This window comes from Delphinus delphis, chromosome 10, assembly GCF_949987515.2.
Source record: "Delphinus delphis chromosome 10, mDelDel1.2, whole genome shotgun sequence".
Lineage (NCBI taxonomy): Eukaryota > Metazoa > Chordata > Mammalia > Artiodactyla > Delphinidae > Delphinus > Delphinus delphis.
This window is the reverse complement of record NC_082692.2, coordinates 12,920,712-12,946,123: the sequence shown is the minus strand read 5'-3', so window position 1 is coordinate 12,946,123 and position 25,412 is coordinate 12,920,712. Positions and strand designations below refer to the sequence as shown.

The 25,412-nt window shown below is 41.0% G+C and overlaps 1 long non-coding RNA gene and 1 other non-coding gene across 3 annotated transcripts; one reads left to right on the top strand and one right to left on the bottom strand.

Moving 5' to 3' along the window:
• Positions 1-15: 15 nt before the first annotated feature.
• On the bottom strand, positions 16-25,412 carry LOC138414194 (uncharacterized). 2 transcript variants are annotated; one of them, XR_011246633.1, is made up of 3 exons: positions 24,594-25,412; positions 13,707-13,927; positions 16-194 (listed from the first exon to the last, which is right to left on the bottom strand). It is a non-coding gene; the product is annotated as an uncharacterized lncRNA (long non-coding RNA). The 2 variants fall into 2 exon arrangements; XR_011246634.1 differs by having other exon boundaries at positions 13,707-13,904.
• Positions 4,994-5,100, top strand: LOC132432977 (U6 spliceosomal RNA). The gene has a single exon (XR_009521031.1). It is a non-coding gene; the product is annotated as a U6 spliceosomal RNA (small nuclear RNA).

Here is a 25,412-nt window from a genome sequence, read left to right as displayed (position 1 = left end):
CACTTCTCTGTGGTTAGGTTACTGGGAGGAAGATAAGGAGAGGAGCAAGAAAGTTCTTACTTGCCTGGTAGTCATGTGACGAGCTAGTATCAGAGTTCTTTGGCCTTGACAGATATACCAAGTTGCCTCTCTTGTTGGTTTGTATGAGTTTTCCGGAGATGCTCCAGGGTAGGGCTTCTCTCACCTGGATTTCCCTGCAGATGAATGGATACATCTTAATATGGCCAATCATTCTTTCCTGGGACCCCAGGAATCTGGTACCAGCTCCATATTTTTGTTCATCTGGTTACCCATCCAAATGACCCTCTTAGAAAGGATGCAAGGGCTTCCCTGGTGGCGCAGTGGTTGAGAGTCTGCCTACCGATGCAGGCGACACAGGTTCGTGCCCCGGTCCGGGAAGATCCCACATGCCGCGGAGCGGCTAGGCCCGTGAGCCATGGCCGCTAAGCCTGTGCGTCCGGAGCCTGCGCTCTGCAACAGGAGAGGCCACAACAGTGAGAGGCCCACGTACCGCAAAAAAAAAAAAAAAGGATGCAAGATAACCCCATGTCTGCTTTCTCTTGTGAGTGGCCCACATCTGATTCAATGGAACCACTCACATTTTATTTGCCCCCAGAGATTTAGAAAGATTGGTTGGGGGGAGGACACCCAGCCCACAGACGACTCTATACAAAACAACCCTCACGGACTTCCCTGGTGGCGCAGTGGTTGAGAGTCCGCCTGCCGATGCAGGGGACACGGGTTCGTGCCTGTCCGGGAAGATCCCACATGCCGCAGAGCGGCTAGGTCCATGAAACGTGGCTGCTGAGCCTGCGCGTCCGGAGCCTGTGCTCCGCAACGGGAGAGGCCACAACAGTGAGAGGCCCGCGTACCGCAAAAAAAACCGCAGAAAAACCCTCACCTCGAATCTCTAGTTTTCATTTTTAATGTACTTTGTATTTATTATACGTAAGGGGTTGAAAAGCCATGTAATCAGATTTTGACAACCTGTGTTGCAAATTTTGCAACATGGAGGTCTTATACCTCATTTTAAAATGTGAAATCAATGTCTTAGTGGTTTACCTGAAACTTTCAGTCTTTTACAGTTCTACCTGCCTTGTGATGCCAGAATGACCAGTTTCTAATCCCATCTTTGGTCTAGACTTGCCATATCACGTGACAAGTAGCCTTTTCCTCCCCTAGTTTCATCATCTAAGGGAAAGTTAATATCAAGTCTTTATGTAATTTAAAGTACTTACTTGCATAATCTGGAGATTCCTAGGGCTGCCACAACAAAATACCATACACTGGGTGGTTTAAACAAGTGAAATTTAGTCCTAGTGGCTGGAAGTCCAAAATCAAAGTGTCAGCAAGGCTACATCCCCCCAAAGGCTCTGAGATTAGAATCTGTACTGAGCCTGTCTCCTAGCTTCTTATGGTTACTGTCAGTCTTTGGCTTACAGCTGCATCACTCCAATTTCTCCCTCTGTCTTCATTTGATGATCTTCCTGTACATCCGTGTCTCTGCAGGACCTTCTTATAAGAACACCAGTCATTGGATTTAGGGCCCACCCTAATCCAGTATGACATCATCTTAATTTGACTATATCTGCAAAGACCCTATTTCCAAATAAGGTTATATTCGCAGGTTCTGAGTGATCATGGATCTGCGGGGTGGGGGTAACACTATACAATTCAGTACAGGTACTGTAATATTTTCTATAGAAAGGTTTAATATCAGTGCAAATATTATGTTGCATGGTTTTTTTCCCCCCAAATAATGTTTTTAAAACTAGGGAGATTGCATCAATTTTGGAAAGGCCTATGGAAATGGGTACCTCCGGGTTGCACTGGAGTTCACTGCATAGCGGTAGTCATAATCATAGAGGAATATGACAAAGGAGGCAAACAAACAGCTTAATAAGCATGGGTACGTATCGTATGAGAGAATCAAAGCAAGCTAATAATAGCTACCCTAGAGATGAGCTAGCAGATGCTTCTTCCACAGCTGAATCCTCAGAGGGATGATGTAGTATTTGTTGATTTTGCCATGTGACTTGTAAAAACAAAAGAGATACAAAGAAGACAAATGACATTGTAATTTTGAGTGGTTTGACCGTAACTGCACATACTAAAGTTATCATAGCACTAGTAGTGATGTGTTGTTGTATATACTCATCACTTTTTAAGCCTCTGCAACATTTTAGACAGTTTTCCTGAGAGTATTCTCCCCCCGTACCAGGTTTCCCCTTTTCCAAAAGTTTGAATGGTTTGTTGGAACCCTGTTGAAATAATGACATAACATCAGGCATAAAACTGAAAGCAACTAAAGGAGAGTTTTCATGTTATCCATCAAAATTGGTTTTTTTTGTTTTTTGGGGTTTTTTTTGCCATACGTGGGCCTCTCACTGTTGTGGCCTCTCCCGTTGTGGAGCACAGGATCCGGACGTGCAGGCTTAGTGGCCATGGCTCACGGGCCCAGCTGCTCCGCGGCATGTGGGATCCTCCCGGACCGGGGCACGAACCTGTGTCCCCTGAATCGGCAGGCAAACTCTCAATCACTGCGCCACCAGGGAAGCCCAAAATTGGTTTTTTTATACTAACTTCAAATACAGTTTCTTCATGATTTATCAATAAAGTCTATCCTGAGAAAATCTGGACCTTCAGAAAAGTGCAATGAATAGGTCTATTTCCTATCCATATCCTCTTGCTAATCTTGAGGAACTTCTTCCTGGACCGTTGATTTTGCTTGGCCAAGACTGCTTTTTGGAAAATCATATATTTATCCATCTCTGCTCATTCAATGAGATTGTCATGCAACTTTGGAAACTTGGAGTGACTTCATTAAATAGTATGTATTTCTTATTCAAAATGATTTGAGACATTTTTAATTACTACTTCTCCTTCTACTTTACATGGAACTTCTTTTCTGACTGTGGCAAATGCTGCCACGTGCCTACCTTTGTATGTACAGAGTCAGTGGGTACTTATCCATTCTTTCGCTGCAGACGATTGATGCCAAATTTAAATCTTCCTTTGGGTAATTGTTTTCTTTGTGTCTTACTGTGTTATCACCTCTTTACTGCAATTTGTATTTTCTTTTGTAAGACATTTGATTCTTGTGAAAGTGTTACGTATGTAATAATGGAAACAACACCCACACCATTACTTAGCTCCTGTGGGCGCTGCCACACTTCTTTCTGTTTTCTTTCTTCTTTTTCGTCGTCTTCTTTTTTCTTTTTTTAATCACCATAAGAATAGTTCTTAGGAATAGAAATGATGCAACAGTCTTAAAGATATAGTCAGTGGTCTATTAATTAGTGGAGAGTAATTTTAATATAAAAATTGGCCTCTATAACTGACGGCCAACCTGATTGTTGTGAACTTCATACTGTTTTGTGCTGGCTTAAAACACGGTAGCGGATGTGATATGGTTTGTATAATGTTCCACAATAAATTGAGCATGGCAGGACGTATAACACCATCAGTCAAAGTGAAATGGTTATATGGTAACCAGGGAAATTATTGAGCTTCTATGTGGACTGGCCTGTTTTGATAAAGTAAGTCAGGCCACAAAGATTTTTCTCCACCTTGGAAAAAGGACCCAAAAGTACCAGTTATGCAAAACCACTGGGCCCGTTTGTAGTCAGCAGTCATCCAGGACTTTTAGGATATCTTTTACCTGAAGGGCTCCAAGGGCAATGCTTGGAATCTCAAGGTCTACACACAAGCTGTGCCATGAAGTCCCAGTGTTAGAGAAGTTAAGAGAGAGAAGGGGCTGAGGCCTGCTTCCCTCATTCTCTGCTGGCCTCCTTCTCTTTTGTAGGAGACATTGGTGTGCAAGGCAGGTTGGGACCACATCAGCTCAGGCCATGGGAAGGGGGAAGAAACCAAGATCCAGTGTGACAGAGGGGACAGAGCGTTTGTCTTCAGAAGCTGGCCCATCCCCAGGAGGCAGCAAGGCAGACCAGTGTGCAGCGGTCACAGGGCATGACTAACACAGATTGGGCCAGACTGTTAGGATATCTGAGTGCATCCTCTCTGCCAGCAGTTTTGGAATAAGTCCTGGTGACAATAGTCAAAATCAGGCACAGTTCCAGGTGATTGGTCCAGTCACAGCAGGTCCCCAGCAGAAGCTGAGAAGGGAGTAGAAAAGTACATCCTGCTTCCCAGAGGAATGGGCAGAGCAAGAATTTGGCAAAGCACGAGGACCCGAGCTGAGGAAGCTGGGGTCCAGGGCTAGGATCCAATCCCTGCTGAGAACTGACATGCGTGGCAGAGAAACTGAGGCCAACTGGAGTTCCAAGGCTTTGGCCAAAGTGGTAAGATAACTCTGAGACTCAGCATCTACAGGAGGAACCAGATTTCCGGGTCTCTAGGCAACCAAACCAGTTTTGTCTATTAATAGGTCTAAGGCTGATGACACCAATCAGGACTGGCTCAGACTGGTTGGGGGCGACTAAGAGCTTCTGGAACTTTAATGTGCATAAGAATTACCTGGGGATCTTGTTAAAATGAAGATTCTGATTGGGTGAATCTGAGTGGGGCCACTATTCTGAATTTCTAATAAGATCCCAAGTGATACTGCTGGTTTTATAGAAAAGCAAAACTCAGAGAATCCACACTTGCTGTCATGCGCTCCCCTCCCCCGCCCCCACTGCTCTCCACCCATTTCACCTGCCCAATCAGCTGTCCCTCCTCCCCAGCCCTCTTCCTAGTCATATCTCGCCATCTTCTTTTCCTTTTCTTTTCCCCCATCTTCCCAACCCCTTTGTCCTGCTGCACTGCTCTGTCAAGACCATCAATAGAAAAAGAGTTTCTGTTTAGATACTAGAAGGGGCAAGATAGCAAAAGCCAGAAACATTTTCCCCATTGTCAGCACACAACTAAATGCTTTTACGTTTGAGAGAAATAATTAGTCCAGATTAATCTCTTTTTCAGTCTCATAAAGAGCAAAAAGAATATGTGACCTTTCCCTCCTCATATAATCCAACAGTTAAGAAATTTCTTCTGAATGCTCGCTTTGACAACATATATACTAAAGTTGGAACAGTGCAGAGAAGATGATCACAGCCCCTGTGCAAAAATGACACACAAATTTCTGAAGCTTTCCATATTTTAAAAAAGACATTAAAATAGATATAAATTAATGGAGAAATATACTGTGTTTATGAAAGAGAGGAACCAATATAGTAAAATCTTCAATTCTACTCAAATTAATCTATAAAAAGAATGCAAATCCAATAAAAATCCCAACAGAGTTTTAGTAAAACCTAATTCTTAAATTCAAATAAAAGAGCAAATGGCCAAGAATAGCTCAGAAAAATTTGAAGATAAAGAATAGAGTGGGGAAAAGAAAGAAAACTACAGGCCAATATCACTGATGAACATAGATGCAAAAATCCTCAACAAAATACTAGCAAACAGAATCCAACAGCACATTAAAAGGATCATACACCATGATCAAGTGGGGTTTATCCCAGGAATGCAAGGATTCTTCAATATACGCAAATCAATCAGTGTGATAAACCATATTAACAAATTGAAGGAGAAAAACCATATGATCATCTCAATAGATGCAGAAAAAGCTTTTGACAAAATTCAACACGATTTATAATAAAAACCCTCCAGAAAGTAGGCATAGAGGGAACTTACCTCAACATAATAAAGGCCATATATGACAAACCCACAGGCAACATCATTCTCAATGGTGAAAAACTGAAACCATTTCCTCTAAGACCAGGAACAAGACAAGGTGGTCCACTCGCACCACTATTATTCAACATAGTTTTGGAAGTTTTAGCCACAGCAATCAGAGAAGAAAAGGAAATAAAAGGAATCCAAATCGGAAAAGAAGTAAAGCTGTCACTGTTTGCAGATGACATGATACTCTATATAGAGAATCCTAAAGATGCTACCAGAAAACTACTAGAGCTAACCAATGAATTTGGTAACATAGCAGGATACAAAATTAATGCACAGAAATCTTTTGCGTTCCTATACACTAATGATGACAAATCTGAAAGAGAAATTAAGGAAACACTCCCATTTACCATTGCAACCAAAAGAATAAAATACCTAGGAATAAACCTACCTAAGGAGACAAAAGACCTGTATGCAGAACACTATAAGACACTGATGAAAGAAATTAAAGATGATAGAAACAGATGGAGAGATATACCATGTTCTTGGATTGGAAGAATCAACATTGTGAAAATGACTATACTACCCAAAGCACTCAACAGATTCAATGCAATCCCTATCAAATTACCAATGGCATTTTTTATGGAACTAGAACAAAAAATCTGAAAATCTGTATGGAGACACAAAAGACCCAAAATAGCCAAAGCAGACTTGAGGGAAAAAAACGGAGCTGGAGGAATCAGACTCCCTGACTTCAGACTATACTACAAAGCTACAGTAATCAAGACAATATGGTAGTGGCACAAAAACAGAAACATAGATCAATGGAACAGAAGAGAAAGCCCAGAGAGAAACCCACACACATATGGTCACCTTATTTTTGATAAAGGAGGCAAGAGTATATAATGAAGAAAAGACAGCCTCTTCAGTAAGTGGTGCTGGGAAAACTGGACAGCTACATGTAAAAGAATGAAATTAGAACACTCTTTAACACCATACACAAAAATAAACTCAAAATGGATTAAAGACCTAAATGTAAGTCCAGACATTATAAGACTCTTAGAGGAAAACATAGGCAGAACATTCTATGACATAAATCACAGCAAGATCCTTTTTGACCCACCTCCTAGAGAAATGGAAATAAAAACAAAAATAAACAAATGGGACCTCATGAAACTTAAAAGCTTTTGCACAGCAAAGGAGAACATAAACAAGATGAAAAGACAACCCTCAGAATGGGAGAAAATATTTGCAAATGAAGCAACTGACAAAGGATTAATCTCCAAAATTTACATGCAGCTCAATATCACATAAACAACTCAATCCCAAAATGGGCAGAAGACCTAAATAGACATTTCTCCAAAGAAGATATACAGATTGCCAACAAACACATGAAAGGATGCTCAACATCACTAATCATTAGAGAAATGCAAATCAAAACTACAATGAGATATCACCTCACACCAGTCAGATGGCCATCATCAAAAACTCTACAAACAATAAATGCTGGAGAGGGTGTGGAGAAAAGGGAACCTTCCTGGACTGTTGTTGGGAATGTAATTTGATGCAGCCACTATGGAGAACAGTATGGAGGTTCCTTAAAAAACTACAAATAGAACTACCATACGACCCAGCAATCCCACTACTGGGCATATACCCTGAGAAAACCATAATCCAAAAAGAGTCATGTACCACAATATTCATTGCAGCTCTATTTACAATAGCCAGGACATGGAAGCAACCTAAGTGTCCATTGACAGATGAATGGATAAAGAAGATGTGGCACACATATACAATGGAATATTACTGAGCCATAGAAAGAAACGAAATTGAGTTATTTGTAGTGAGGTGGATGGACCTAGAGTCTGTCATACAGAGTGAAGTAAGTCAGAAAGAGAAAAACAAATACCGTATGCTAACACATATATATGGCATCTAAAAAAAAAAAAAAAGGTTCTGAAGAACCTAGGGGCAGGACAGGAATAAAGATGCAGATATAGAGAATGGACTTGAGGACACGGAGAGTGGGAAGGGTAAGCTGGGACGAGGAGAGTGGCATGGACATATATACACTACTAAATGTAAAATAGATAGCTAGTGGGAAGCAGCTGCATAGCACAGGGAGATCAGCTAGGTGCTTAGTGACCACCTAGAAGGGTGGGATAGGGAGGGTGGGAGGGTGGGAGGGAGATGTAAGACGGAGGGGATATCGGGATATATGTATACATATAGTTGATTCACTTTGTCATGCAGCAAAAACCAACACAACATTTTAAAGCAATTGTACTCCAATAAAGATGTTAAAAAAAAAGAATAGAGTGGGGGGAAAAAAGAAAAAGAGTAGAGTGTGGGAGGGGAGTTCTCACTCTAGAAAAGCTGAAGACTTAATATGTAGTCAGAGTTATTAAAATGGTGTAACAATAGATATTCTATTCAATGTGATCATAAGTGATTTTGATTTTCTTATTTGTGCTTTTTTCCTACCAAATATGTGCTAGTTTTGTGATTAAAAAATAAAGCTTAAAAAATAAATGCTTTGAAAAAAAGGAAATATCTTCTGAAAGATAAAAAATCAGAATGGTGTCACATATTTATTTTATGTCCCTACTCCCTAAAAATGTATCTATACAAAATATAGATAGATATATATATCCGTACGTGGTATACACTGAATGTGTTTCCACTTGCAGCCCTAAGGGGTCGCCAGTTCCTGGCTTACAGTAAAAAATAATCATATAATGTGAGGCTAGTTACTTAAACCCGCTCAGAAGTTTTCCGATCTATAAAGCGGTGATATTAATAGCTCCCCCAGTTCAACTCGGAGGATTTGTTGTTGGAATTGTATGAAATATGTGAAACTGCTTAATGAAATATTAAACAAGATACAAATGCAAACTGCTATTACTAGTTAGTATTTGAAATTAAGCAGCTGTAGATTTTAGAGTTTTGAACCATCCATCCTCTGTTCATTTGACTGGACTCTTTGAAGCCATTTGTGTACCAACAGGTGAAGTGAGTTGGGAAAGCATAGTTTAAATCACAACTCCTCTCCCCACGCCACATCTCATTTCACAACTGTTTTTCATCCATTCAATGACTATATTTATTGGGTGCCAATATGTACTAGAGACTGGAGTCACGATGGTGAAACAGACACTGTCCTTGCATGCATGAAGCTTACAGATTAGCAGAGTATTTGTGGACAGGAAAATAGGCACTTGCAAAATAAGGTGACCAGTGCTGTAATGTGGTAAGTCCAGGGTGCCATGGGGCTCTCGTGGGGTCACTGCCCAGGCTTGGATGCTCATAGAAGTTTTCTTCAACCATGTCATGATGAAGAGGATGAAATATGCAGATGATTTAAAAGGTAAAGAAGAACAGTGGAGGATGCTTGCTGATGAGGGCGAGGGGGAAGGGCAGCATGTTCCAGGCAGAGGGAAGAAAACTTTACTGCCCCCAGGGCAAGAAAAGCAAAGGAACTACTTTCTGGTTTTTAAAAAAGTGCCCTGATCATTTTTTGACCGATTTCAATACTTTATAATGTTTCCTAGGCCAGGCGCAGCATGACGAGTAATAGAATACATTTTAGGGTGACCCCCTCCTCCCACCAAGCCTCCGGACCACTCCCCTACTAGCCTTTCCCCTCATTGCCTGGCCTTTCCTTTTGAAAAGAGCACTGAAGAGGTGGAGAGAGGCTTTTCTCTTTTGAAGCAGCAGCACTGTTAACAGAGAAGGAAAAGTCTCCCCTGAGCTATGGCAAAATCCTGCAGATTGGTTTATGAATCGCTGTAGCTTAGGTTAAAGCCACCTAATTTCCTGAAAGACACCCCATGGCTTTAGCCTTCCAGAGGGGCATAAAGCTTGTATGATATTTACTTTTAGTTAAAATTAAATGGGAATTGAAAAAATACACAGAAAACCCAAAGAGTTTCTTCTGGGAGATTATATTATTAAAGAAAAAAAAAGGCTACAAAGCAATGTGGATAAGATGTATATATTGCATTAAAGAAGGTTTGGGAATATACATATCCAGGTGTAAAAGTGATAACTATCTCTGAATAATTGGATTTCATGCGATTTTATACCCTTTTTATTGTGAAATATGACACACGTTGGGGAAAATGCATGATATATAAAAGTATAATTTAATAAATTTTTATTAAGTGAACCCTCGCTTAACCACTACCCAGATCAATAAACAGAATATGGCCCAGGGGCCCTCCATCCGCCCCTTCCCACTGACAACCCACTCTCTCCCTGCTGCCCTTACTTTTATGATAACCTCTTTTTTTTTCTTTTCTTTAGTTTTACCACCTAAGTGTATATTGATGCTTATACGTATTTATCTTTTCCTGTTTTTTGAACTTTAAGTAAATGGGAACATAACGATTTTTTTCTCTCTATCTTTGAACATTAGCTTTCGGTCTTTTAACATTAGGTTTCTCAGTTTCATCCATGCTAAGGGTATTGTGGTTCATTCATTTTCAATGCTGTATGGTATTCCAAGGTTAGATATACCACACTTTATCCACTGTACTGCTGATGGGTAGTTTGGCCTGTTTTCAGTTTGGGGCTATCATGAATAGAGTTGCTATTCTTTTGGTGCTCACATGAACATATTTCTATTGGATATGTACCCAGGAGTGGGAATCTGGGTCACCAGATATGCATATCTTTAATAGATAATGCCAGAGAGTTAACCGAACACTGCAGTAGCAATGAACACTTCCTGTAACAGTGTAGGAGTGTCCCCATTGCCCTACACTGAAGTTTTGTGCATTTTTTTCTTTCACTCATCTGAATTTTCTGTGTTTCTCTGTAATAAATATCCATTGGTTTAATTAGGCAAAATGCTTTTCTAATATTTCTTAAATTTGTCTTTCCCAATAGGGATATTATTTTTAAATTTTTAAATTGAAGTAAATCATTCTTACAGAAAAAAGGCACAGATCACAGATGTATGGCTTAATGGATTATCACAAAGAGAACCCACCTCTGTATCCACCACCCAGGTCAAAAAATAGAATTTTCTGGCACCCTAGAAGCCATCTTCATGCCCCCTTCTGGCACAATCCTTTCCCTCCTCATCAAAGGGAAACTATATATTTAGTTCTAACACAATAGATTACTCTTGTGTGGTTTTGAAAGTTATAGAAATGGAACGATATACAGCATACCTTATTTTGTGTGTAGCCTCCTTTATTTTCCAATATTGTGAGATTCATCTGCGTTGATATGTGTAGCAGTAATTCGTTCATTCTTTTCTTTTGTTGCCGCAAGGAAGAAATATTGACCTAAGATAGCTGACCTACTCACTTTTTCAACTCATGGACTGTACTGACCCATGCCACATGTGGATTAGAACACTTTACAGTCATTTGTATTTTTGTTTCTGCACAAATAATAAGCTTTTGGGTTAGAGATGCTGCAGGGAGAATGAATGTGGTACCTCCGCCCCGCCCCCGACCCAGCTGCCCTCTGATTTCTGTAATAATGGCTCCACCTGGAATTGTCTCTCATTGATAATGGATGTTTTCTTTGCCTTCTTCTCCATCTAAAACACAGAACTGTATCACATCCCCAGGCTGCGTACTTTTATGTAAAACAGAGCTGTCACAGGATTTTACTGGAAAGTTGATTTATTTCTGAGGATCATGAGAGTCCAAGGATAAAACTGGCATCTGGCCACAGGGAGAGCCCTTGACCTAGAAGCAGAGACAGCTTCAAAGCTGTGTTGGTATATAATGGAACAGGGCACTTTTAACATGAATCATAGCCTCAAAACTTTCTAGGGGAAAAAAAATCCTAAAACTGTCCTCCAAAAGGAAAGGTAAAATCAATAGCTTAGATTTTTTACTCTTTCAGATAAGCAATGCTAAACCCTTCTACACAAAACAGTTGTTGAAATCTAGCTTTTTTTTTTTTTAAAGAACAAAGCGTCAACTGAACTTGAACTCTTAAAGCAGAATCTTGATATCAATCTATTTTCCTAAAGTAGCCAAACAGGCTTTCAGATGGTAACTCTCTGAAAGGCTGCATGTGAATGTGTAGTAAATGTAATTTTTCTTCTTTTTTTTCTTTAGGCCTTGAGATGTAATTATTAAAGCTGCAGATGTCCCTAGTGATATTAGCTAGATAATCAAATTTGGATCACAGGAATGAAATAACCTAAAGTGTGCCTTCATTACTGCTCTCCTCCAAAGAATTCACTTAATTCTACCCTCCCCCACCCACAAATCTGTAACTAGACAACGGAGATAGTAAAATTAGCCAGAGGGGTCAAAATGGTCAGATTGATTCTCAAAGCAGAGAATGCCATGTTTAAACACAACAGGTAAAAATTTCCCCACCACAAAAATAGAAAAGAACATTGATGAAATCACAAGCAGAAAAAAACAAATCAAAATGCTGAACAGAACTGCCAGGTTAGGAGACCTTATTGCTAAAGTAGCTATGAAGCCTACCGATTAGCTTTCTTAAAAAAAAAAAAAAAAAAAGGTAAAAATAACATTTCTTAAATAGCTGATTGAGAATAGTTTTTATTAGTAAACATATGTACCCACTAGAAAAATTATCTATGAACGTATAGGTCATTTGAACAAGAATATAATCAGTCTTGTAGAAACTTAAACTAAGCAAAATCAAGATTTTATCAAATTGAGCAGTTCTTAAGTGTTTTTGTATCCTTTCTTTCACTAAGAAGATAAAAATCCCCTTTCGTTCCCACCCACCCTTCTCTTGAATCGAGGCTAGGAGAAATTCTTCGACCAGAAAGGCTCAGGGTAGGAAGTTATTGCATGAACTCCCTGTTCTCTTTTGCCAATGCTTTCTAATCCCTATGTACCAATCTTCCCTGCTATTTCATGACAAGAGGATCCCAGCTGTGCCAGATTGTGTGATAGCTATATAATCTAGACACAATCCACAGGGGTTTAGAACAGAAATTAACAAATATATGTAAGCCTGAAACCTTAGCTATAAAGAATATCTACCAGTTTCCCAAACATTCATAGACCAGTCAGAGATTCCATCATCTTGCTTTATAAAAACCCAAGAGTGAAGATTACTATGAGAAAGGTCTTCTAGAATTAGATCTTGCTTATCACACAAATGTCCACCTTCTGTGGGTGCTAAAGCAGAACAAACATTGAACTGAGAAATAGATGTCTTGGGTTCCAGTACTGAATCTGCCATCAACCAGTTGTATAATCTCTGCCAATTTCCTGCAACTCTTTGGCGGAGATTCCTGTCTATAAAATGAAAAAAAAAAAAAAAAAAAAGAACTAGATTCTATAAGGATCCTTCCAGGTCTAGTAGTTGCGTAAGTGATATTTCTAGACCACAATTAAGTAACAGACCACCCTCTCCCCATTATTCCACATCCACTTGGATTCATCAACACTTTTTCTTTCTTGCTGATGCACTGGGAGACGGTGTTGGGACTGGGAACCTAACTCATTTCCTGGTACCCATCTCAGGTCACGTCTTAGATGCGGAGTCAACTGAATGTGCTTTAGCATCCTATCTCCTTAGGTTCCTCTTAGAGCAATCCATTATCATATTTGGTCCTTTTTCTGGCATTGGAATTCCCATGCTATTCTATGGAAACATTATGCCAAAATGAAAAGTATGAGAATGGCTAAGTATAGCGCTCCAGGCTGCCATATATGTTTGTGATGCTCCCTGGAAAATTTGGAATCCATAAGTAAATGGATCATACTCCTTTTAACCTTTGAGAGTTACCACGTAGATCATGTCCATGTTTAATACTTGTAACTAGAGCTCGGAGGACAATTTGAAATAGTACGTTTTAAGACATCATCAATGAGACCTGACATGTGAGAGAATCTTCCTGCACTAAGAGCTACAGTGAATGCCACATGGAGGAGCTGCAAACTGGGAGCAAATCCACTCCATCCTACTATGAGCCCTTCCTGTTTTGTCAGCCAGCACGGTTTCCTAAATCTCAAATTGCAGCCGAACTGTTCTGCAATTCCATGGCTAGCTATTTTGGGAGCCTAACACAGCAGGACAAATGTGTACAAGTCCACACAGTATGACAGAAGAATTAAAAATGTATTTACCATCTGTTGGTAGTTTCCTTGTGGGGCTCTTTTCTTTTCCTCTCCTGAAGCCACGAATCGGGTCTTCTTACTTCCTGCTGTCCTCAGAGAGCAGAGTTCTGTCTTCAGATCTTTGGAAATGCAGGGCTTTTTTCCCCCTCCTTTAAATTTCCCAGACTGTTGAACTCTCGAAGTATTTCCGCTTCCAGGATCGTTTCCCTCAAATATAAAGTGGAGTGAGTCTGTGAAGAGGTGGTAGTGTTTTATACTTTTTTGTGTGGCCAGGTTACTTTCAGATCTTACACCTGAGTTCTGGTCACAGTGGCCTCTGGGAAGTTCAAGGGTGGAACAAGAGAAGTCAAACACAGGTCAACTGAAAGGAAATTAAGTCCTTCAGTTATGGGAATTCATGTGGGCCCTTTACAATCTATTTTGACCTTACTATAGTGGGATGTACCAGATTTGAGTCAAAATTTCTAATAGGAAAGGGTCCTTGAATGTGACCATGGACTTCAAGTGAGAGTCATTCCAGCCATGTAGCAGTGCGGATAAAAAGTCATAAGCTGGAGTATAGTTTTGTTAGTTGGGTAACCAGTTAGGTTGCTCTGAAGCCACTTGGTTTATGTAGGAATATTCAATCCTCAATAAGAATCACTAGCTTTCATTTCTGAGATACATGTATTATTCACTCAAAAATAAAATCTAATAGAAATTAGTATTAAAAATGTTGCTTTAGCCAAAATATTACAATATTACACTGCAGTGTTATGACTCCACCTGGCCTATTTCATTCAGGTAATGACTTGTTAAAAATTCTCAGGCTACGTAGGTGGATAACTTCACCTTGAAACCAGTGCTGGGTGACCTTGGACCTTGGGCAGGTCCTTTAAACTCCAAGCCTCAGTTTGATCATCTAAGAAATGGGAAGCATGATCTTCACCTCACCGGACTGTGGTGGGGATTTAGATGAAACGACACGTGCAAAACCCTTACCATGTTGCCTGGCATAGAATAGGAGCTTGATAAATGGTAGCTTTTAAAAATGATGATTATTGGAAGCTGTAGCTGTGCTACTTTGTTTGTTCTCAAAACTTGCTGTCACGTTTGTACATGATTTTCAATTCTGGTTTCAAATTTTGTGTTTTAAAAATTCTTCACAAATCTGAGTCTGAATGTGAAATTCAGCTCATTCCAACTCAGCCTTACTAGGTATACCAGATATAATTAAGTCAAAGATCAAGTAAACAGAACATCTACCATAGTGTGGACAAGATGCATTGGTTTTGGATTAGCTTCTAATGAGGGAATTGTTGTGCTGGAGCTTAAGGCTTTGCACATAGTAGGTCCTGAAAAATATTACTGATTCATTAATTCATTTAATGGTTGATGAATCTTTAGTGGGTGTCTGTCATGTGCCAAGGACTCTTCTAGATGTTCGAGGTTTATCAGTGCCTAAGACAGACACAACCTCTGCTCTGCTGACAGTAAACAAACTAAAGGAAATGACTCTGAATGTTCTAAGGTAATATACTGATGGAATAATAGAGCAGAGCAAGGTGGATCAGGAAAGTCAGGGGGTACAATTTTAAGTAGGGTGGTCAGATGCGGTACGTGGGCCTCTCACCGCCGCAGCCTCTCCCGTCGTGGAGCACAGGCTCCGGACGCACAGGCCCAGCATCCATGGCTCACGGGCCCAGCCACTTCACAGCACGTGGGATCCTCCCGGACCGGGGCACAAACCCATGTCCCCTGCCTCGGTAGGCGGACTCTCAACCACTGCGCCACCAGGGAAGCCCCTGGGAGATTTTTAGTTTGCTTTTTTTTTTAAGAAAAGAAGACTGAAGAAGGCGAGGGAGTGAGCCATGTGGATATTCAGGGAGAAGCATTCCAAGTGAGGCATCAGCAAGTAGAAAGGCCCTGACGCAAGGGAGCACCTGGCTTGTTTGGGGCTGGAGCTGTAGGAGGGAGGGGAGAGAGGACATGGGATCTGGAAGACAGAGGGCACCCTGATTGTGTGGGGCCTTGGAGGCCATGGGAGGATTTTGATTTTGACTCCAAGTGGAAGAGAGACATCAGATGCTTTGGAGCAGAGCTGTGGCATCACCTCATGCAGATGCTCAACTATGGCCTGAGCCGGACATGGTGGAAGCGGAGAGATGATTTAGGAGGTCAGTGCAATCGTCCTGATGAAGGGTGGTGGTGGTTCATCTCCAGTGGTAGCAGCCCAAATGGTGAGAAATGGTCAGATTCTGGATACAGAAGGGACAGCCAACTGGATTTTGGGGCAGATTGGATGTGGAGTGTGAAAGACAGAGAGGAGTCAAGATGCTTTTTGGCCTGAGCAGTTGGAAGGATGGAGCTGCCATTTACTGAGATGTGTGTGCAAGAACTGTATGGTCCATCTCTTGGTGACTGTTAGAGAAGAGATACCTCGGGATTCTGGGCTCAAGTGTAAGGCCGCCCTCCACCTTCTGGGGAAAACCTCGTGAAACCAATGAGCTTCCAGTTGTGCTTTTGGAAGATGAGACTCAGAAAGACTGAGGTGTTCACAAGCACTTTTATAAGACTCGAGTGAACAGTTTAAAACAAAGCATCAGATTTTGGGGTTGTATTTCCTCCTCCGTGCCAAACAATTGATTTGGCTTTTTTAGTCTCTTCCTCACCCCACTCCACACATTGAAATGCCACTTCTGAAGAGGAGAGCAGCAGGTGCATCCTGGCACCAGTAGACGGAGCCAGGGAGCCCTGGGAAGACCTTTGAGCTGAGGCCCAGTCTGGGAGGACACCACCCTCTCTCAGACCTGCAGCAACGTCTGAGCCTCTGGGCCAGAGGCCAGATGTTTCTGGGAGGAGGGGGAGGTGCTTCTAGAACTCTCTTGACAACTTTCCTATTCCACTGAAACTTTTGTATATGGGTACTGTCATAGCTAAAAGACCAAACATGCATCCAGAACTGATTACCTATGTGTATCTATAGAGGAGAGTGGGCCATATATGTAAATAAAGAGAAGAAAGAAGAATGCAACAGAGCTGTCACCACGGCTCTCATAAAAAGGGTGTATGAGTTTCCTGGGGCTGCTGTAACAAATAAGCCCAAACTGGGTGGCTTAAAACAAGAGAAACAGGGCTTCCCTGGTGCCGCAGTGGTTAAGAATCCGCCTGCCAATGCAGGAGACACGGGTTTGAGCCCTGGTCTGGGAAGATCCCACATGCCGTGGAACAGCTAAGCCCGTGTGCCGCAACTACTGAAGCCTGTGCTCTAGAGCCCACAAGCCACAACTACTGAGCCCGTGCTCCGCAACAAGAGAAGCCACTGCAGTGAGAAGCCCGCACACTGCAAGGAAGAGTAGCCCCCGCTCGCTGCAACTAGAGAAAGCCCGCATTCAACAACGAAGACCCAATGCAGCCAAAAATAAATAAAACAAATAACAAAACAACACAAAACAAAAACAAGAGAAATATATTCTCTCACAGTTCTGGAGGCTAGAGGTCCAAAATCAAGGTGTCAGCAAGGCTTTGCTCCCTCTGAGGCTCTAGGGAAGAATCCTTCGTTGCCTCTTCTAGCTCCTGGTGGTTGCTGGCCGTTCTTGGCTTTCCTTGGCTGGTGGCAGCATAACACCAAGCTCTGCCTCTGTCTTCCTGTACCCTTCTTCCCCGCCCTGTGTCTCTTCGGTTTCTGTGCCTCCTCTTCTTAGGAGGGCAGCAGTCATATTGGACTCAGGATCCACCCTAATCCGGTAAGGCCTCATCTTAACTAATTACATCTGCAAAGACCCTATTTCCAAATAAAGTCACACTCACTTACCTGGGGCCTAGGACTTCAATATATCTTTCGGGGAACACAGTTCAACCTATGACAGAGGGCAACAGGAACTCACGTAGAGAACTGACCAGTGGGGGGAGCCACAGAAATGGAGCAATAAAAGGAAAACAGTTACATGTGAAATCGTAAGTGGAGGTCAAATGGGTTTGGGAGTACAGGAACTATTAGATAAGAGACGCTCTCACTTAGGATAATCTCCATCTGTGCTTATGGCCCTGATTTTTTTCTGTCAGAGTTAAGAAAATATATATTGTATAAATAAAAAGAATAAGAAAATAGCACTTCTCTGACTCACACATTGGGCAGAGCTGCAAAGTCTTGTGATAATCAGGGAAGACTTGCAGAAGTGCTGGTGCTTGAGCTGGGTCCTGGAGGGTGGGGAAAGATCGCCATGCAAAGAAGGGCTTCCCAGGTAGAGAGAAAGTATATGCAAAAGCACAATGTTGTCTAGGTGGTCCACTCTTTACCGCCTTAAGTGGGGTGAAAAGGTCTCTAAAAGCAAGGCCCAGATTGTCTACTTAATCTGTATTACTCAGAAACGGTATTAAAGAAATGAAGGGGCAAGAATGTTTCTGGTTTTAATATTAAATGCACAAATCAGCACACAGTAACCTGAAAGAACATTCGGAGCATCTCTAAGGCAGAGTTCATTCTTGGACACATTTGCCAAAGCACAAATATGGAAACCCCACCCTCAGCCAGATCTGAAGAAATCAAAAGGCTGATGTGGTATAAATTCCTCTGCCCTGATTGCATAAAGGAGATCTGCCAACATTTTTGTCTCTGATATATTCCTTTCTGCACAAAGAGCTGAACTGGGTTCTTAAAAACCTGATCGTGAACTGCGATAGGCAATTCTGAATCCCCACCAGGATCTAGGAAAATTAACTCCTCACTGATCTTCCTAGATAAGCACCCCAGCTCCCCACTTCTGAGATCTGCATCGGGATCTGCCTAGGTTTCTGTCACAGAGCAACTCCCTTTTTTGGCATAAGAATGTACAGGATGCCTGTAAAGTTCACACTGGGTCATCTAAGTCTCTTTAAATGCGGGATGATTCATTGCTGGGGGTGGGGGAGAGAGGAGAGTGAGGGGGAAGGAAGTGCTGAGCAGAGAGGCGGAGCAAAGTCATTATGAAATTGACTGCAGAAAAGCTCCTGCTGGGAGTGCTGGGGTCACATGTTCTTACTATTGGTATTTCAGCTACAACTTTTAAACCAGAGATGGGGGAGGGGTTGGAAGGCATCACCTTGTAACTTGATCAGCTTTCAGAGGAGATGCATCCGTTGATACCTGGCATATTGATTAGAATTACAGCGGAGGATTAATGTCTCTTTTTATCTGACAAAGAAGAAAAGCTCTCCTATGACAGTACGGTTAGCAGCCTAAGAATCTGGCTGTAGTGGTATGAGTGAACAATTTGTCTTCTCCTACTTGATTTACTCCCATTCTAGCTGACAGGGTCTCCCATTCTGTGCATTCATTTTGTACTTAAAAAGGGATTGTTTGTAATTTACTGTTGAAGTCTGAGTGCTATTATTCTGCTCCGTCAGAAAGCATCTGTGACAGGCGCTATCACTTCATGTCTGTGCCATGGCACAGAGCAAATCCGGATCTGCAGTCATCAGTCTTGAGAGCCCCCCCAAAGTCGCCCAGCAGTTATACTTTGGAGAGGCCTGACGGACACGGGTTCTGCAAATGCCGAACTGCCTGACAACCCCTGCTGAAATCCTGACACGGACAGTCTCCTCTAGCTGTTTATGTCAAAAAGCGAATTGCCAATGCATTTTTCTCTGACTCTTCCTCTTCGGGGTAAACTTGGTAAATTCCTCATAAAACAGTTGTCTTAAACCCTGACCCTCATTTGGATCAGCTTTTCCTAGCCGGTATTGACTCAAGAAAAATAAAGTAACTGTGAGAGCTTATGCTATGTATTTTAATGTCATGAAGTTAGAACAACGATTTGATGGGGTTTTTTAGTCTGTTGTTGCCCCTGATCTTAGTTTGAAGGCACCCTAAGCTTTACCCTCACAACCCATCAACTATCACTATCTTAAGTGTAAACAATGGTGGCTTTGGGCTCTGATTTTATTTTATTTATTTATTTTTTGGGGGCTCTGATTTTAATTTGGAAAATGTATTTCTTTTGAGGAAACAAAATGCCAAGTTGTTAATGAAATGCTTTTAATAGATTTCCAAATGCTTGTGGCCAATACCAAGCAAAGTTCAACTCACTCGTTCCAAGCCTTAAAATGTTGTTCATTTTCTTTTCATGTAAGAAGAACTATGTTCTATAGATGATTAAGACCACAAACTCTTGTTATTTCATAGGTCATTGCATTACGTTCAATGTCGGACATAGTTACATTAGTGAAAATGTGCCTAGGTCTTGCTTGCAAAATAAATAACAACGGTTAAAAATCATCTCATTTCCTTTTGATGTGTCCTATTATACTAAATATATTAGAAACTGTTTAACAAACAGATTTCCTTTTGGTGGCTTTGATTTGTTTTCTAGTGAAGTAGCAATAGTATACTTTTCATTATCCATGCCCAAAGCCATCTGTCATTAAAAGGTATCACCCCCAACCATTCAGCCTGTAACCAGCTGTAACTTCAGAAGGCTTGTGCTTTCTAAAACAGAGAGCAAAATTTCCATTAGCTTTCCAGGCTGGCGAAGTATTTGAGGACTCCCCCACCCCACCTCAAGAGACTGAATCTAACGAATTTTTAGTCTAACAGATAAGCCTAACAGATTTTTGTTTTCCAGGCCCACATCAGGTCTACCAAGGAGATTATGCCTTCACCAATAGCTTACTCTCAGAGATCATTTTAACAGGGGGTAAGGTGCATGTTCTATACTGCAAGGGGGAAACCTCAGGAAGGCAGAAAAGTAATTAAGTTACTACTACACTACTGCCAAGAGCCATGCCTAAGGTCTCCAATTATGGGTTCTTAGAACTAATTCCTTCACCTTCCCAGCCCCATTGTTAATACCAGGGCTGTCCACTAGAAATGTAATGGACACATGTCATTTTAAATTTTATAGTAGCCACATTAAAAAGTAAAAAGAAACAGGTAAATTAATTTTAACAAGATTTTTATTTAACCTAATATATGCAGAATATTTTCATTTTAATATTTAATATATGTATATGTGCATATGTATGCGTGTGTGTGTGTATGTTCTAAGTCTTTAGAATCTAAGGTAGATTTTACAATTACAACCCATCTCAAGTGCTTAATAGGCATATCGGACAGTACAGACCTATATACTAAAGCATTTGTTTTTAATTGTAGACAGAATCTTATTTAAAATTGCCTAATGTGTGTACTCTTAAGTCATAAACTGTTGGCAGATGTTTAAATACAATGATTTTAATTTTACTCTTGACTATGGGTGATGTCACTTTCATTACCCAGAAGCCTGGGCTGCTATAGTTTGGTGGAGGGTCAAGAAAGCTGATTCAGAAGCATGTCCTTTAAGAGTCTCTGTGCCTCAAACAGAGCCCGGTGACTTCAGTTTGGGTGTGGCGAGCTGACCTCAGAGTCTATTGTGTGAGTGGTTTTCACTTCTGTTTTTAGTTTATTTTGCTTTTCTGGTCTCTCCAGCTTTATTTGGAAGTACAATCTAAGGAAAGTATATTGGTTTTGCAGGCACACTATGATTTGCTCAGATTTTTAAATGACATATGTGGGCTAACACCCTCCTTATAATACCATGGTTAAAGGTCTGTCAGTGTATCCATTAAAAATTCAACTTTGGGGTATTTATTACACAGCCATAACAAATTGCTCCAGGCCAAAATTTGGCAAATCTTTCTTTAGCATAGGAGGAAACTCTTTTTAACAATTTTTTAAGAAGCTATAAATAATTAAATGTTTATCATTTAAATTCACTCATGTGATTTTGTTTTTTTGGATAGACAAGGCATTCAGACAAAACATATGTTGTAACTTTACATTTTGTTTTACAAATTTGCAGTATTAATATTAGCTTTATAAATAACTTTGCCGATGATTTGCACAGTTGCCCTCCCACCACCCAAATTTTTAATGATCCTAGTATTTGATTCTCATATTTGGAAGTCGGATCAATATACTGATTCTGAAAGGTACTGGATCAATCAACTACGAATCTTTAAGTTTCATCATGGTAAAAACAGACATTTTTCAAAAGATAAGGTTTGTTTTGCTGTGAACTCACTGCAGACGGAAATGTCTTACTCATCTTTATATTCTCAGGGCCTAGTTATTGTAAATGCATAGTGAACGGCTGGTGGTAAACAAGTGATAAACACATAAAAAACATAGCTCAAGAATGAAGACTGTCTCTATTCGTCAGTCTCATTTAAATATTCACTTATTAAATACTCACTATCTAATGACTTTGAAAAATCTTTGAAACTGTAAAGACCTCTATGATTTCCCTCATTTCTGAACAACTCAATGGATTATTGTTATTATTGAATGACCCAATGCTACGCAGGCACGAGCCAGTTCCAAAACATCCTGTCTTATCCACCTCCTGGGAGCATTTGAAGATGCAGTGTGGAAGGGCTGTAAAAAGTATGAAAAGCTACAGAGGTGCAATTGAAATGTAAATCCTCTCCACTGCAAACATGAAAGATAAACCCCTAAAATTACTGTGAAAGTCAACATGGTGAGAAGTACCTATACTTTTACCAACATATTTGACTCCAAATGAAGTGAACTTATCTGATGTAGTATTGGGTTAACTGACCCCCAAGGTTTTTAGATAAACAGGAGTGACTCTCACTTGCCTTACTCTGTGTTGTGTATCTTTATTTTTCATTGCAGAAAAGCTAAGGCATCTTTTTCAAGTATGACTACCGAGGTCCACTTTCTTTTAAGAATTCAAGCCTAAAACTCTAAATAATTATATCTATATTCTATTTAACTTCCAATCCATTCAATCATTTAGTTGTTACAAGCTGCTGAGCCGTTTGTGTTTGCTTGTCTTTGTTTTGCTTTGAACTATGTAAGAGGCTACTTCCAATGAAGACATATACTACATTTAAAAAGCCCTTACAATGTGGAGGGCCCGTACACTTGCTTTATTAAGTACTCTTGTGCTCCCTCTGCTGCCCTGAAGAAAAGTTTCATGTTCAAGACCCTGGTATATTCCTTACAGAGTGTTCTCTTGGCAATGATGATGCAGATTTGTACATAAATCAGGGCCCTTCTGAAATGCAGTACTATTTGACCAAAGCATAAAATGTAATAATTTTTCATTTTAAAAGTGCAAATTAATAAAAGGGGAAGGGAATAAAAAAGAATAAATAGAATTAAGTTCTGCATCTGTGGCCAAATTCATCTAGACAGAGCCCTGTAGTATAGACAGTGTTCTTCCTACTATAATGCACTCAGGAATCACTGTGGGGTGGGTGGGGGGGCGGGGAGAAGGGAGCTGGTTGAAACACACATTGGGATTCCGTAGGTCTGGGGTGGAACTCTCATTCTGAATGTCTAAAAAGCTTCCAGATGCTGCTGGTGCTGCTTTGAAGACTATGCTTTTAGAAGCAAGATGTGATATGTAATTGTATGATATAAAATATACTTGATAGGCCATTTTAAACCTTCAAAAGTAGACATTACCAAAACAGTGAAGTAGATATAAGAGTGTTTAAGCAATGCAGAACCCAGATTAGGAGGATGGCTCAGCAAGCCTTATTTCTCAATTTCCTTTAATTTCAAAGTTCGACTTACACTTGCCTGAATATGGTATCAGGTTTATGACTAGGAGCATAGTACTACATCTTTGCTTACTGGCTTCTTGAAAACCCTGCTCTTCTTTCATTGAGTTTTTTTTTTTTTTTTTTTGCATGAGAAAGTATTGTTTTTAAAGAATCAAGGCCAGTTACTTGTGACTGTACATTTAAAGTTTTGCCACCTGAAACGACAACATTTCAGTACTAAAGGTAGTGAAACTGTATCATAAGTATTATGTTTATGTTGGACCTTGCAGGAAGAAATAGTTACAAATTTTAATGGCAGTTTCTGGCTTTAACCTTAATGCCTAAGTAAGTAAATGACACAGTTCTTAATTGTTCTGTTTGGGTAATAAATGTATTTAGCTTCCTTGAGGGAACATTTAAATTAACTGACTCACTCGAATCTGAGTTATGTGTTTTAATGTGTTGAAGGTTGTTAAAATATGTAATAATGAAAATATTGCTCTTTTTTTAACCCCAAATTCTCTAAATGTAAGATGTCTAAAAATAGAGTGGAGGTGGATGGGACAGTCTGCAGATTAGAAGTTGGAATGAAAACATCTCAGTTAAGCCAGAAACTTGGCAACCAATATTTTCTGTTATAAAAATATTTTAGATGAATTAATTTTTTTATGAAAGCTGTCTGAAACTGAAATGAAGAGCAGAAGTTCTCTGTTTATTCACAGGCCAGTAATAATAATACCTGCCTCAAAAAGCATACGTCTTTTTCGTGCAGAGCTAGCAGCTTCTGCTCCTTTCAGAAACCGGCACTGCCGGGGGGGAAAGATACATTACTACCCGGTTACGTTCTGAGATATTAACCTTCACCTTGATAATGCTTGTCTGGCAGAGCCTTTTCAGGAAACTGATTTTAATTGTCCACTAGAGGCTGTAATGAGACCAACAATGTCACTTTAGACCAACCTGGGGCTTAAACTGTAACCATCATTGATTTTTAAGTGAAAAAAAAAAGTTGTAGAAACAAGTAAACAGTAGTAGTAGTTCTTTAAAAATAGCCATGTATATGTGCATGGTATTTCAAAATGTGAGAAAAAAATGATTTCCGGGGCTCTACACCTTCCTAGCTAGGGTGCTGATTTTTATTTCTGCAGCACCTTGGCTCTATAATACAGTTGTTTAAAAGCTGACACATTTCTGTTGGTGATTCTGTATCCTGCTTCAGTTGGTGACTAACCGTTAGGTCATAAGTAAATTCAGCCAAAAGGTTTCTCAAATACAGCTTCCAGTCAAGTGGAGGCTTCCAGAGAAAAACTTACGTTGTAAGGATCGTATTTCTAGACACTTGGTTCTAAGCACCTGAAAGAGGTCAAATGCTGCCCCGACACCTACCGGTCTTCCAGAATTATCTGCAGCCAGGAAAACGCCGCACTGAGCTCCCTTTAGCATGGCCGTGCCTTCTCTTCCTCCAGGTGCCACACCTGTTGGCCAGGTACCACCCCTCCAAAGAAGAGTCCTTCCCTTCCAGCTAACGCCTGGCGGTGGTACCCACGGAGGGACGGGGTGCCGAGGAGTTGAGAACCGCACTTAAATTTGAGTCCAGAGGAAGTTCTCCGGCGCGGATTCACGAGAACTGCCATCTGATGCTCGGTTTGCTTTCTCTATCTCCTACACTGGTTGCCTCATTTCCGATGAAATTAATGATCCCGAATTAGCGGCGAGAGGAGTGCGCGGATCGTCTACCCAGGGTAAAGCTGGGTAGTTCCATACCCAGAGCAGATTTCCGGACCTGCAGAAAGAGAAGGGAGAGCAGGGAGGTCACCAGCTTTCGTAGGCAGGAAAGGTGAGGGTGCACGTGCAGACAGGGGGACCCTTAAAACTTTCCTGAGTTGCACGCCAAGACAATCCCCGCGGCTCGGTGGGCTGGCTTCCGGAACGCTGAGGCTAAACCGGTTTGAGGGTTAACATGCGTGAAGATCGGAGTCAGCCCTCTTAGTCGCTTGTCGGCGCGCCCAGGACGAAGGGAACGTCGGGATCAGAATTGGCCCACCTCCTCTCCCACTTGGGGTATTTCATGGTCTCCGACTTGCAGCTCGACAGCCCTCGGAGAGTCCTCCAGGGTCCCTGAGTTGCACCCCGCTGTCGCTCTGTCCCCTCCAACTAGATGCAGGGACCCGGGAAGGCGCGCGAGGACCTACCGGTCACCGCTAA